A 14,973-nucleotide genomic window follows, 5' to 3' on the forward strand; every position below is an offset into this window, starting at 1 on the left:
TACCTGGACCTCCTGCCCTTAGCTCCCTGCCCAAGCTGCTTCCTGCCTCACCTCCCAGTGGACCACAATCCCCCAACAATCACTGATGTCAGACTGATGTGACTAAACCCACTTTGCACAGACTTTCTCAAGAGCCCTCAATGGCTCATCATCATATACAGCTTTTCAGATGTGCAGTGTCAAGATGCGGATCCTTGTTAAGTAAAGGAGAGTGGAAGGAGCTTTCCTGTCATCTTAATTGTAATCATAAGGGCAAGCCTTGGAATTCCAGTTTCACAGATGAGGAGATGGAAGCACACAGAGAAAGTGACCAATTCAGCCATTCAGCAGAACTCATATTTTCTGACCATCCTTGCTAGGTAGTATAAGGGATATAAAAACTTGAAGATATCGTCCCCGTCTTCAAAGAGACTACAGCTTGTTAGGAAAACATGATACGCATGTACAAAAGGTAATTAATTCTCAGAAGCTTCCAAATGGATAGTACAGGCGATAATAACAGCAAGAGCTCAGAGAGAGGTCCCTGCACCTAAAAGGTGGGAAGGCTTTGCAAAGGCAGCAGTGATCTTCACGCTTGGGCATGTGTACGCCTAGAGATACAAAAAGGCTTTTCTAAGGGTAGGTGGCGGGATTGTGTTGAAGGGAATCCATTTCCAGAAACACATCGTCAAGAAGTACTGTTCCACACCTGAGAATGCCTCTCCCAGTTTCCTTTTCCCGATGTCTTGCCTCCCACTTCACAGATGAAAGGTGTGATCATTGTGCTGTTCACCCACTTTCCCTGTTTTCCTCCTTCCAGGTCCTTTCCCACCTTTTAGAAGTTAGTTGTGGCCATGTGACTTGCTTCGGCCAGTGAAATAGGAGCAAAAGTGAGTCTCTTCTGGGTGGAAGCATTTAAGAGCCAGTGTGTGATTCTTCTTCTTACCTTCTCTCTGCCATGGTGACCGATGACATTTCAGATGGTGGAGTCTGGATCCCTGAGTGATGATGGCATAGATCAGAACCTCCAGCTGACCTGCGATGGACATGCATCGTGAGTTGGGGGTTGGGGTGGAGGAGAAGAGAGCCTTTATTGGTTTAAGGAACTGAGATTTTGATGTTGCTTAGCATAACTTCGCCTATACTACGTAAAGGACTTATCTCCTGCCCATCCTAAATCTTATTTTAGTATGTTGCCTCGGTGCGTAAAATTCTCTGAGGCTCCAAACAAAGCTCCAAAATTTAAAATAGTGATTTCAGGACTTCCCTGGTTGTCCAGTGGTTAAGACTCTGTGCTTGCATTGCAAGGGGCGTGGGTTTGATCCATGGTTGGGGAAGCTCCACATGCCACATAGTTCAGGCAAAATAAATAAATAAATAAATAAATAAATAAATAAATAAATAAGTAAGTAAGTAAGTAAGTAAGTAAGTGATTTCAACATTGAGAACGTAAATGACTCAAAATGACTGGGTAATAAATCCTTTTGCAAATCAAAGATTTTGCAATATTTTGCTTTTAACAGTTGAAGGAGGTGAAACAAATTCAGTTGTCACCTGCTGGATGATTAGGTGCTATTGAGTGGCTCTGCTGGAACTTCTCCCACTCCCACGTACTTATTTACGTGAACAAGATTTCTCAGCGTTTACATCTATAAAAGTGAAATGTGGAAATAAAATTGGTGCTGATCACTGTCTCATCCCAGCATGTGTACATCTATCTCAATATGAGTTGTATTTCCTATAAAATTCTACTTCTAATGTTTCATAATTCCCCATCAACATTTGCAATATATATTTGTTGTTTTGACAGTGAACTAATGATCACTGTAATGATAAGTCAATCCAGAAGAAAACTTTAAACTCTAGAGCCTTATGGTCACAAAAAATAAGAAAAGGATACAAATTTAATTTTTTAAGCTCTTAAAACATAATTTATTGAGGTAAAATTCACATAACTAAAAGTAACCATTTTAAAGTGAACAATTCAGTGGCATTTAGTATATTCACAATGCTGTGCAATCACTGCTTCTATCTAGTTCCAAAGCATTTCCATCACTCCAAAGAAAAACCTCGTACCCATTAAACAGTCACCCCCATTCCTTCTTCTGCTCAGCTCCTGGCAACCAATAATCTGTGCTCTGTCTCTCTGGATTTATCTCTTCTGAACATTTCCTATAGATGGAATCATACAATAATGTGACCTCTTGTGCTTGGATTCTTACACTTAACATAATGTTTTTGAGATTCATCCAGTCAGTATACTGTTTATAGCATGTATCAGTACTTCACTCTTTTTTATGGCTGAAAAATATACCGTTGGATGTATATACCACAGTTTATTCATTCATTACAGTTTTAATTTATATTATATATATATTTTTTTATGGTAGCGAAGTGTGGTTTGATGATCAATAAGAGATTTTCAAACATAAACTATATATTACATTAGGATAGCATTATGTGGGGGGGGGGAATGGAAAGAAAATATGAATTCAAGGAGAAAAAGCAATGATGTAAATTTTCCTTTGTTAAAGAAGAGCTTGCTTATGTATTTTGCAAATGCTTGATGATGGGTATCAAACCACTGTGATTCCACTGGATACATTTAATACAAGTTTTATTTTTAAATGTTAATATTTCCAATATACCAGAAATCACATCCTTTGCAACTATTTAAACCCGGTTGGAAAAACCATTTTTTTTTTTTGTTATTTAAAAATTTCAAGAGAATACATAGTTTTTAAAAAAAACAGCTTCATTGTGGGGTACATCATTTAAAATTTTGTTTAGAGTGTACGTGAGCTAAATTATTGAAAGACTACTGTCTTGAAGGATGGGCTGGATTTGGCTTCATAGAGCACGAGGAGGAGGAGGAGAAAGGCATTGTGGGTAGGAAGAAGAGAGAAAAGGTATGCAAGCAGAAAGAGAGTGTGTTCAGGGAACTGTGACTGGAGGAGAGTAATCTGAGATAAACTGGGAAGGTAAACTGAGGTCAGACTAACAGTTACTAGGTTAAGGCATTTCTATTTCTTGTTCATTTTAATTATGCAAGTTTTGTGTGATTATAATCTCCTTATACAAAAGTGAAACTTTATGGTCAGACTTGGGGCCATCTCTTCCATTTCTGGTCCCCTCCCTACCTCCCCAGAGGTGCCCTTGGCTTTCAGTTTGGTGTTGGCTTTCTCAGCTGTGTTTCCATGGATTTGCACTCACATGCGGCAGGTCTCTTCATGAGACAACACCTAGACTGAGGAGTTTCAGCTTTGTCATGGGATCAGCAGCAACTGCTGTCTTGGGAGAATATGGCTTCAATTTTCTTTTTCAAAAGACCAGAAATGGAGGTTTTTTTGGTGAAATCTCTCAGTATTGGCTCAAAACCTTCTTAAGCGCTGTGCTTACCAAACAAGGCATGTGTCTGCAGGATGCACTTGGCTTGTGGGCTGCTAGTTTGTGATTTCTGCTTTAAGGCATCTTGCCGGAAGGCAGAGCACTGGCCTGTCATATAATCTCTTAGCATGCCGCTTGGCGCTAAGATCTAAGTGGTCATGAAGGGTTCTGGGCTTCTTAGGGGGATGCTGTGGGAATGGTTGACTTCACTCTCCATGTCCAGTTCCCACCCCCTTCCCAACATCCAGCTAGTAACACAGCGCTGCCAGGAAGCTGGGAGCTTAGCAGAAGGTTCCAGAAGCATCCTTGTAAATCCAGGAAGTCAGCCAATCTAGACTCACTAGAAGCCAAGACTCCTCCAGGGAGTTGGACCTAAGGCCTCCAGTGTCCTTCTCTCAGGCGCTGGGGCAGGTTCTTACACCTCTCCCAAGACACAGCCCAGTGGGAATGTAGACTGTTGACTGTCTCTCAAAGGGCTTTGTCCTGTGACTAAAGCCAAGCAAGGCAGTCAGACAAAAATGAAAACACACACACACACACACACACACACACACGCACACACACACTGTCCCCAGCACTTCCAAGACCTTTTCCCACGCAGCTCCAGGGCAGCCGGAAGGGCAGCTGGTCATGGGAATGGACCCACGGTCCCCTCCCCCAGTGGAAGCTCCATCCTGCTCCATTCACTCCCCGCCATGCAACCCCCGGCCCCCTCCACCCGCTTACTACTTCCTGGGAAGGAAATAGCTGAACAATGCGGCAGATCAGAGAATGGGCACCGGGCCCAGGGCCCAGGACTGGTCCTTGGCAGGCTGTGGACTCCCACCCATGGCTGCCCTTCTCCACCTCACACCCCGCCCCCTCAGTTGGTTTCCCTGAAGGTTGGCCTTCGTCAGACCCTTCTCCCCACCTTCTCCCCATCCCCATGGAACTTCAGGTGGCTGACATCTCCTTCTCTCCTTCCCCACTGTGTGGTAGCCACTGGTTGCCACCCTCCCACTTGGGTATAATTCCTAGTATGAGGGGCTGAAACCAAGCTCTGAGAGAGATTTTGGCCAGCGGGGGTGGGTGGGAAGAAAAGGTCATTTTTTTTCTAAAGTTTTTCTCCAGACGTGGAAGCAAGTCCTGCAAATGGAGACTGTACTGGAAGCGTGCGCCCTGAGGTCTCATTCTCCCCTCCAGACAGAGCCATCTCTGCTGGGCGGGAGAGGGTGGAAGTGTTCGCAGGCCTGTGGATCGCTAGTGATTTCCAGTTTCCAGGGGCTGGGAAGTTGGTGGGAACCACGACTTTTTTTTTTCCTGTTGGTCTAAAATAATGTTCTGCCTGGGCCCAAAACCCCACGCCCCAGGCAGCCCTGCTCCTTGCTGGCTGGCTCCCGTCCTAGTGCTTTCAACTGCCTCGCCTTCCGCCAGGCATTTCCTGGCCTGGGAGCCAAGGGGAAGGGTTCCTCACAAATCTTTTGCTGCGTCTGAAAGCCAGTCTCCCCTCTCTTCCCTGGATCCTGACTCCAGGAGTGGGATGGAAGCAGCTACTGGGTAGGTGACAATAGGCTGATCTCCTGCCACACCCAGTGTGGTTCCAGAACATGGTGAGATGAGCCCTGAATCCCAGTGGCTTTCCCTTGACGGTTGGTTTCACCCTGTAAAGTGATTTCTGCTCCTGTGTAGCTCACCCAGCTACACGTGGTCGCTTGGAAACCTAAAAAGTCGAGAGCAGGAGAGAGCCCTCAAGAGCCCACTCCCAGCCTTGAATGTTAGGTGAGAAATGGAGCCACAAAGAGCACGGGTGCCCTGCCCAAGGTCAACAACCAGCTAAAGGCGGGGATAGGGGTCCTCAGGTTTTCTGACTCTTAGGCAAAGTCTCTCTGCAATCTTCTACGACTTTCTAAGGCAGTTTTGGCATAACCCTGGGAGGGGACGGAAGAGAAATGCCAGTCTCTTGGTATCCTGATCGTCTTGCTTGGGCTTTTCCGACCCTTCCTTTTGATTGCATTTTTCAGTGCCTCAGGCTCTATTTCCACCTTGAAAAAGTGGTATGTGAACTGTCTTTGTTCTTAGCAGAGAACCTGATGTGAATTCTTCTGCACTCCTGCACTCACAAGCTGGGCAACTCACTTTTGCATTAATTATGCTGTCTGCATTTGCTTCCTAATTGTTTCATACTTATAAACCGTGTCTCTCCAATCAGACTGTAAGCTTTTGTGCTTCACAAAAGATTCATGGAATTCTACCATGATAAAAGAAATTCATTGAGTACCTACTATGGCCCAGGCTCTTTGCTTCTCACCCTTATGGAGTTTTCAGTTGAAAGGACACAAGACACTTTGTACAAGAAAACAACTGACTAAATGATTATAGATGTGACAGTTGCTGTGAAGGAAATGCCCAGGGAACAGTGATGCTCCCAAGGGCTCTCTGGGGAGGTGGTGTTTCAGGTGCCGTCTCAAGGATGGGGAGCCAGCCTGGTGGAGATCTGGGGGGGGTGTGGTCCGGGCCAAGGGAGTAGTAGGAATAAATGGCCTGAGCCAAAAAGCAGTGTGCCATGTTTAAGACCTTGAAAAAGAGCCAGAGTCACTCCAGGAGGGAGAGGGCATGGGATGCAGTTGGAGGGTAGGAGGGCTCAGATCCTGAACGGTCTCCTGTGTAGGAGAGGTGAGGAATTTGGATTTTATTACAAGTGAGATAGGAAGCCATTGGAGGGTTTAAAGTACAGTAATGACACAATCTATATTTTTTATTTTTATTTTTTAATTTTTAAAAAAGATTTTTTATTATTTATTTATTTATTTTATTTATTTTTGGCTGCATCGGGTTTTAGTTGCAGCACGTGGGATCTTCGCTGAGGCATGGGGGATCTTTCATTGTGGCACGTGGGCTCTTCGTTGTGGTGAGCAGGCTTTTCTCTAGTTGTGGCATGCGGGTTTTCTCTTCTCTAGTTGTCGTGCGTGGGTTCCAGAGTGCGTGGTCCCTGTAGTTTGCAACACGTGGGCTCTAGTTGAGGTGCGTGAGCTCAGTAGTTGTGGCACGCGGGCTTAGTTGCCCCGCAGCATGTGGGATCTTAGTTCCCTGAACAGGGATCAAACCCACGTCCCCTGCATCGTAAGATGGATTCTTTACCACTGGACTGCCAGGGAAGTCCCTATAATGTTTAAATACTTAAAATAGTAATTACTCTGGCTGTTTTGAGGGGAATGGATTGGAAGATGGCAAGAAAAGATACAAAGAGACTTTTAGGGGGCTGCAGTAATCTGAGCAAAAGATGGTGGTGAATTGGCTCAGGGTTGGAGAGATGGAGGATACATATACTCCTTTTGGAGACAGAAATGACAGGACTTGTTTTTTAAATGTTTTATTTATTTTATTTTATTTATTTATTTTTGGCTGTGTTGGGTCTTTGTTGCTGCGCACGAGCTTTCTTCTAGTTGTGGCGAGCAGGGGCCGCTCTTCTTTGCAGTGTGCGGGCTTCTCATTGCAGTGGCTTCTCTTGTTGCAGAGCATGGACTCTAGGCATGCGGGCTTCAGTAATTGTGGCATGTGGGCTCAGTAGTTGTGGCTCGCAGGCTCAGTAGTTGTGGCTCGCAGGCTCAGTAGTTGTGGCGCATGGGCTTAGTTGCTCCCACGGGCATGTGGGATCTTCCCGGACAAGGGCTCGAACCAGTGTCCCTTGCAGTGGCAGGTGGATTCTTAACCACTGTGCCACCAGGGAAGCCTGACAGGACTTGTTATGATGAGCTGGATGACAAGAGGGGGCCAGTGAGGAAAAGAGAGGAATTGTAACAACACCTTGGTACCTGCCTGAGCAATTGGATGGTAGTGGGGTCATTTAAGGAGATGGAAATGAGACTTAGCTGGTGGTCTGGTGGTTAAGACTCCACACTTCCACTGCAGGGGGCGTGGGTTCAATCCCTGGTCAGGGAAATATGATCCCACATGCCGTGCTGTGTGGCCAAAAAAAAAAAAGTAGATGGAAAAGATGGGGAAGCCCTGGGAAGGACCAGGTTTGAGGTGGCAGGTGGAAATAAGGGTTTGGGCATGTAAGGTTAAAGCCATTGAATAGAGATGTCAGGCTAGTCTTGTCATGTCATGTCATATGACCTATGTCTGTAACTTAAAGGAGGATTCTAGGCTAGAGACATGGATTTGGGAGCCAGCAGACTAGGATGATATTGAAATCCATGCGAATGAATGAGATTACCTAGGGATATAGGGAAGACGGTCCAGGAGTGGATCCTGGGGAAATTCAACCTTTAGAGGGCAGGTAGAGTTGGTGAAACTGAAAAGGACATTTAGACGAATTGGCCAGAGAGCCACTTGGGAGAGTGTCATGGAAGAGAGGAGAGTGTCCCAGGAGGGAAGGAGAAGTCAACTCTTAAGCATTCTTGAAGTCCACAGGACAGAAAGCCAACTCTGGATTTGGCCTCTTGGAGATCAGAGGGGACCTACACATGAGCAGTCTTTGTAGAGTGGTGGGATGGATGTCAGATTGGTGTGGTTTGAGATTTATTGTTGTTGTTGCTATTATTATTATTTGTTTTGTTTTTTTATTTTTTCTCAATTTTTTATTTATTTATTTTTTGGCCGCACCATGCGGCGATCTTAGTTCCCCGACCAGTGATTGAACCCGGGCCCTGGCAGTGAAAGCTCGGAGTCCTAACCACTGGACCGCCAGGGAATTGCCCCCCTGTTTTGCTTTTTAAATTAAAAAAAATTTATTATGGAAAATGTCAAACATTCACGTTAAAAGCATGATTCCGCAGTTATCAACTCATAGCTATTGGTTTCATCCATATGCTCTCCCCTCATATTCTTTTGAAGCTAATCTCAGGCATATCATTTCATCCATAAATATATCAGTGTATTTCACTAAAAGACATGGATTCCTTTAAAAATAATACAATTGGGACTTCCCTGGTGGTCCAGTGGTTAAAACTCTGTGCTTCCACTGCAGGGGGCATGGGTTCGATTCCTCGTCGGGGAACTAAGATCCCTAATGCTGCACAGCACGGCCAAAAAATTTTTAAAGAAAAAAGAAAAAAGAAAAAAAAATGATTATCAGATCTAAAAATTATTTTTTTAAATTGAGACATAATTGCCATAAAATATTGCATTAGTTTTAGGTGTACAACATAATGATTTGATATATGTATATACTGGGAAATGATTACCAGAATAAGTTAACATCTATCACCACACATAGTTAAAATTTTTTTTTCTTGTGATGAGAACTCTCTTAGCAACTTTCAAATATACAATACAGTATTGTTAACTGTAGTCACCGTTGCTGCTGACTGAAGAAAAAGTACAACCTAAAAGTTGTGAGTTATGTTTTATTTGGGGGCCTACTAAGGACTACAGCCTGGGAACCAGCCTCTGAGATGGCTCTGAGAAACTGTTTCAAAGGGGTAAGGGAGGAGCCAAGATATATAGGAGTTTTGCTGGTGGGGGGGTGGGGAACAAAAAAACAAAAACCCATGTAGGGACTTCCCTGGTGGCGCAGTGGTTAAGAATCCTCCTGCCAGTGCAGGGGACACGGGTTCAAGCCCTGGTCTGGGAAGATCCCACATGCTGCGGAGCAACTAAGCCCGTGAGCCACAACTACCGAAGCCCACATGCCTAGAGCCCGTGCTGTGCAGCAAGAGAAGCCACCACAATGAGAAGCCTGTGCACCGCAACTAAGAGTGAAGAGTAGCCCCTGCTCGTTGCAACTAGAGAAAGCCTGCGTGCAGCAACGAAGACCCAATGCAGCCAAAAATTAATTAATTAATTAATTAAAAACAACAACCCCAAACCATGTTGTTCAATGTCAAAGGATTACTGCTAATCATCAAAAAAAAAAAAAAAAAAAAAAAGTGTCTCAAGTTAATTATTTTAGTATTTTTCTGTATATGGGAAGATGCAAGAGTCTGGGCTCATTGAAATTATTCTTTAGATATGCATCTCAACTATCTAGGGCCAGTATCCTGTTTTTCTGATTCCTGAATTCCCCACAGGGTGCACTGTCAGGGGTGTGTGTGTGTATGTATGTATATTTTATTTTATTTTCACTATTTTATATATTCTTTTTTTTAACATATATTTTAAAATTTTTTATTTATTATTTTTGGCTGCATTGGGTCTTCAGTTTTGAGCGTAGGCTTTGTTTAGTTGCAGCGAGCGGGGGCTACTCTTCATTGTGGTGCATGGGCTTCTCATTGCAGTGGCTTGTCTCGTTGCAGAGCACGGGCTCTAGGCGCATGGGCTCAGTAGTTGTGGCTCACGGGCTCTAGAGCGCAGGCTCAGTAGTTGTGGCGCATGGGCTTAGTTGCTCCGCAGCATGTGGGATCTTCCTGGACCAGGATCGAACCCGTGTCCCCTGCATTGACAGGAGGATTCTTAACCACTGTACCACCAGGGAAGTCCCTGTATGTATATTTTAAACAGTTGGTTTGTTTGAATCACCATCTAAAAAGGGCCACTGGTTACATTTGGTGGTAAGTCTCTTCAATCTTTTATTTTATTTTATTTTTAATTAATTTATTTCTTTTTGGCTGTGTTGGGTCTTCGTTTCTGTGCGAGGGCTTTCTCTAGTTGCAGCAAGTGGGGGCCACTCTTCATTGCAGTGTGCGGGCCTCTCACTATCGCGGCCTCTCTTGTTGCGGAGCACAGGCTCCAGACACGCAGGCTCAGTAGTTGTGGCTCACGGGCCCAGCTGCTCCGCGGCATGTGGGATCTTCCCAGACCAGGGCTCGAACCCGTGTCCCCTGCATTGGCAGGCAGATTCTCAACCACTGCGCCACCAGGGAAGCCCCCTTCAATCTATTTTAATCTACAGGTTTCTCTTTATTTTTTGGTGAAGAAATAGAGATTTCTGTCCTTTAGAAATTTCCAACATTTGGGATTTTGCTGATTGCATTGAACATTCTTGTGATGCCATCCTTTGTCTCCTTTTACAGAACTGTAAACTGTAGTTAGATATAAAGTCTTACTCTGATTCAGGTTCAAGTTCTTTTTCAAAAATACTTCATAGGTCTGATGTATCCTTTCATCAGGAGGCACATAACCTTCATGTGTTTCTCTCCTTTGTCATATTAACAGCTATTGGTGATCATGATCTCATTAAGGGTTTGCAAAATGGTGATGTTCTGTTATTTCTTCTTCATTTATTACCTAATTGATTGTTTTGAGGCATGTTTGTAAAGAAAATCAGATTGAATGCTTGTTTCTTACTCTTGCCAGTTTTCAGAATCATCTCCCATCAATTATTTTGTTAACCTGAAATATAGTTCATATAAGAAAGGCAAGTTAAATGCTTGACTTGAATTCTCTCCCTTTAGTTACCAGTTTTCAGAAAATGAGTTGGTTCCTTTGAATTCTCTAAAGGTGGTCGATGATGGGTTTTCTTCCTTTAACTTCTCCTTTCTCTCTCTTTCTCTTTCCTTCTGAGCATCAATAAGCACTCATGAATTTTATCATTATAAATTAGTTTTTACTAGATCTTTTCTGGAGAGTTTTTAAAAAAATATTTATTTATTTGGTTGTGCTGGGTCTTATTTCTGGCAGGCAGCATCCTTAGTTGCGGCTCATGGGCTTCTTAGTTGTGGCATGTGAACTCTTAGTTGCGGCATGCGTGTGGGATTTAGTTCCCTGGCCAGGGATCGAACCTGGGCCCCCTGCATTGGGAGCACAGAGTCTTAACCACTGCGCCACCAGGGAATTCCCTCTGGAGAGATGTTTTTTTTGTTTTTGTCTTTTTTTTTTTTAATTTTATTTATTTATTTATTTATTTATTTATTTATTTATTTATGGCTGTGTTGGGTCTTCGCTTCTGTGCGAGGGCTTTCTCTAGTCGCGGCAAGCAGGGGCCACTCTTCATTGCGGTGCGCGGGCCTCTCACTATCGCGGCCTCTCTTGTTGCGGAGCACAGGCTCCAGACGTGCAGGCTCAGTAATTGTGGCTCACGGGCCTAGCTGCTCCGCGGCATGTGGGATCTTCCCAGACCAGGGCTCGAACCTGTGTTCCCTGCATTGGCAGGCAGATTCTCAACCACTGTGCCACCAGGGAAGCCCTGGAGAGATGTTTATACAGAGGGAAGTGGGACTGAATTTACACTTATGGAACGTCTTCTACACGCTGGGCTAGGTACTTCCACATACATTATTTTATTTGATCCCATGGTAGTCTTGGAGGGCAAGTGCCGTGGCCCTGTTTTTCACTGAGGAGGAAATGGGCCCTCAGTAGCCATGTGACTTGTTCAAAGTCATATTGCCAGGCAGTGGCCAAGCTCAGATTTGTCTGAGCCGCATGGCATACAGCTTTCTTTCTTTCTTTCTCTCTTTTTTAAAAATTTTATTGGAGTATAATTGATTTACAATGTGTTAATTTCTGCTGTACAGAACAGTGATTCTTTTCCATATTTTCCATTATGGTTTATCACAGGATATCAAATATAGTTCTCTGTGCTATACAGTAGGACCTTGTTGTTTATCCTGTACATAATAGTTTGCATCTGCTAATCCCAAACTCCTATACTTCCCTCCCCCCACCCCTCCTCCCCCTTGGCAACCACAAGTCTCTTCTCTGTATCTGTGAGTCTGTTTCTGTTTCGTAGATATGTTCATTTGTGTCGTATTTCGTAGATATGTTCATTTGTGTCGTATATAAGTGATATCAACCATATAGCTTTCTTGAATGAGATCCTACAGACACTAAGGTCCACTGATTACCCCTCTAGCCTCCTTCTTACCTCTTGTCCTATATTCTCCTTACTTACCTGTTTTTGTTCCCTTGAGTTTGTCACTCTCATACTTGCAAGAGCAGTTCCTAGGGACTAGAATACTCTGTCCTGTAACCTAGTTCATAGCTTTTGTTGTTCTTGTTAAATACATTTTTGTTATATTTACATATATGATTTTACCTGAGTGCAAACTTATCACATTATATATATATATATATATATTTTTAATTTGATCAGATAATTGTAGAGTCACATGCAGTTGTAAGAAATAATACACACTGGTACACTTTGTCCAGTTTGTCCCAATGGCAACATTTCGCAAAACTAACTATAGTGTAACCTCATAATCAGGATATCGACATTCATGCAATCCACCTATCTCATTCAGGTTATCCCAGTTTTTCTTGTACTCATTTGCATGTGCCTGTGTGTGTTTAGTTCTATACAATTTTAGCACCTGAGTAGGTTCATGTTTCCACCACCACTGTCAGATACTGAACAGTTCCATCACTACCAGGATCCCCCAGTGTTGCCCTTGTGTAATCACACCCACTCCCTCCCCGCCTTCCTCCACCCCATCCCAAACCCCTGGCAACCACTAATCTGTCTTCTATTTCTAAAATTTTTGTCATTTCAAAATGTTATATAAATGGAATAGTACAGTATGTGACCTTTTTAAAATCAGCCTAATTCCCAGGAGAGTCATCCTGGTTGTTGCATGTATCAATCAATAGTTCAGTCCTTTTTATTGCTGAATTATATTCCACAGTTTGGATGTACCAGTTTGTTTAGCTATTCACCTGCTGAAGGACATATGGGCTGATTCCAGTTTTTGGCTATTATGAATAAAGCTGCTAGGAACATACATGTACAAGTTTTTATGTGAACATAAGTTTTCATGTCTCCGGAATAAATGCCCAGGAGTGCAATTCTGATAGTTGCATGGCTAGTTTTCTAAGAAGCTGCCAAACTGTTTTCCAGAATGGCTGTGTTGTTATTTTTTAAGGATTGGAGAGCATGTTTTTGTGCTGAAGGGCGAGATTAGATTGCTTGAGCCAGGTCTTTGAAAATGGGAGGGCTTCCCTGGTGCCGCAGTGGTTAAGAATCCGCCTGCCAATGCAGGAGACATGGGTTCGAGCCCTGGTCCGGGAAGATCCCACATGCCGCAGAGCAACTAAGCCCCTTCGCCACAACTACTGAGCCTGTGCTCTAGAGCCTGCGAGCCACAACTACTGAAGCCTGCACGCCTAGAGTTTGTGCTCTGCAACGAGAAGCCACGGCAATGAGAAGGCCGTGCACCACAACGAAGAGTAGCCCCCGCTCGCTGCAACTAGAGGAAGCCCGTGCGCAGCAACGAAGACCCAACGCAGCCAAAAATAAAATAAATAAATGAATGAATAGATAAATTTATTTTTTAAAAAAGGGGGAGAGAGGGTGGGCCCCGTATCTCCTGTGGAGGGGTTGTCTGGTCTTTTGTAAGGGAGGGGACACTTCTCAGAGTACCAGAAGGGGACACAGGTGGGTGGAGAGGCAGATTGTTTTGCAGGTTGTATTAGGAATGAGAGGGAGTTCTTCTTTGCTTCTATTTCCTCAGTAACATGAGAGGTTAAGGGGACTTCCCTGGTGGTCCAGTGGTAAAGAATCTGCCTTCCAAAGCACGGGAGGTGGGTTCGATCCCTGGTTGGGGAACTAAGATCCCACATGCCTCCAGGCAACTAAGCTCGCACGCCACAACTACTGAGCTTGCGTGTTTCAACTAGAGAGCCACGTGCCGCAAACTATGGAGCCCACGTGCTCTGGAACCCACATGCCACAACTAGAGAAAAGCCCGTGTGCCGCTGCGAAGAGCCCATGTGCCTCAGGGAAATATCCTGCATGCCTCAATGAAGATCCCCCATGCCGCAACCAAGACCCAACGCAGCCAAAAAAATAAAAATAAAAATATTAAAAAATAAAGAGGTTAAGGAGACGTGTGTGTGCGTATGTATGTATATATATATACACACATACATACACACGTATGGTGTTATTTATTTATTTATATTTTTGGCCATGCCGTGTGGCATGCGAGATCCTAGTTCCCCAACCACGGATCGAACCCGAGCCCCCTGCATTGGAAGCACGGAGTCTTAACCACTGGACCGTCAGGAAAGTCCCTATGTATGTATTTATACATATTCAATCACCATGTTGTACACCTAAAACTAATATAATGTTATATGTCCATTATAGCACAACAAAACTGGGGAAAAAAACTTAAGAGGCTAGTCATCAGCTAAGATGAAAGGGGTAGAGGTTTTGTAGAGAGAGAGTAGGTATAAAATTCATCTTAGAGAATGGAAAAATTGGGGAAATATAGTAGGACGTCCCAGGCAGTGTTGAGAGCCCATCTGAGGTTAGGATTTGTGAAGAGAAGATAATCTGCCTGGCAGTGTGATTTTGCTCCAGCAAAAGCACTGAGAAGGCAAATGGTGGATTGATCCAGAGTAGGGGTTTTGCCAGCAAGCACCAAAGGAGGAGACAGGGCAAGAGAGTGGTTATCATGATGATGGAAACAGCTAGAAAAGAAGGAATGTGGAAACTGGGGATCATGAATAGTGAGAAGTTAGTGAGGTCAAGGGATCAGAGCTCATGAATTGTTGAGGAAGGCTTAAGGAAAATGCGGTCAGAGGGTCTATATATTGCAAGTGGTGTGATTTTTGGTGAAAAAGTTGAGGGTGTGACTGCAGGAGTGGGCAGCTGCTGTGGAGTGTGGGAAATAGTGCTGGAGATGAGGAGGTCAGGATGTTGGAGGGGCCATCACATGGACGTTGAGCTCACCAAATATAACAAAATTGAGGGTGGAGAGAGAGGCAGCGAGCTAAGAGCTAAATGAGGGGCATTGACCGGGAGGT

The sequence above is a fragment of the Balaenoptera ricei genome, chromosome 2 (assembly GCF_028023285.1).
Source record: "Balaenoptera ricei isolate mBalRic1 chromosome 2, mBalRic1.hap2, whole genome shotgun sequence".
NCBI lineage: Eukaryota > Metazoa > Chordata > Mammalia > Artiodactyla > Balaenopteridae > Balaenoptera > Balaenoptera ricei.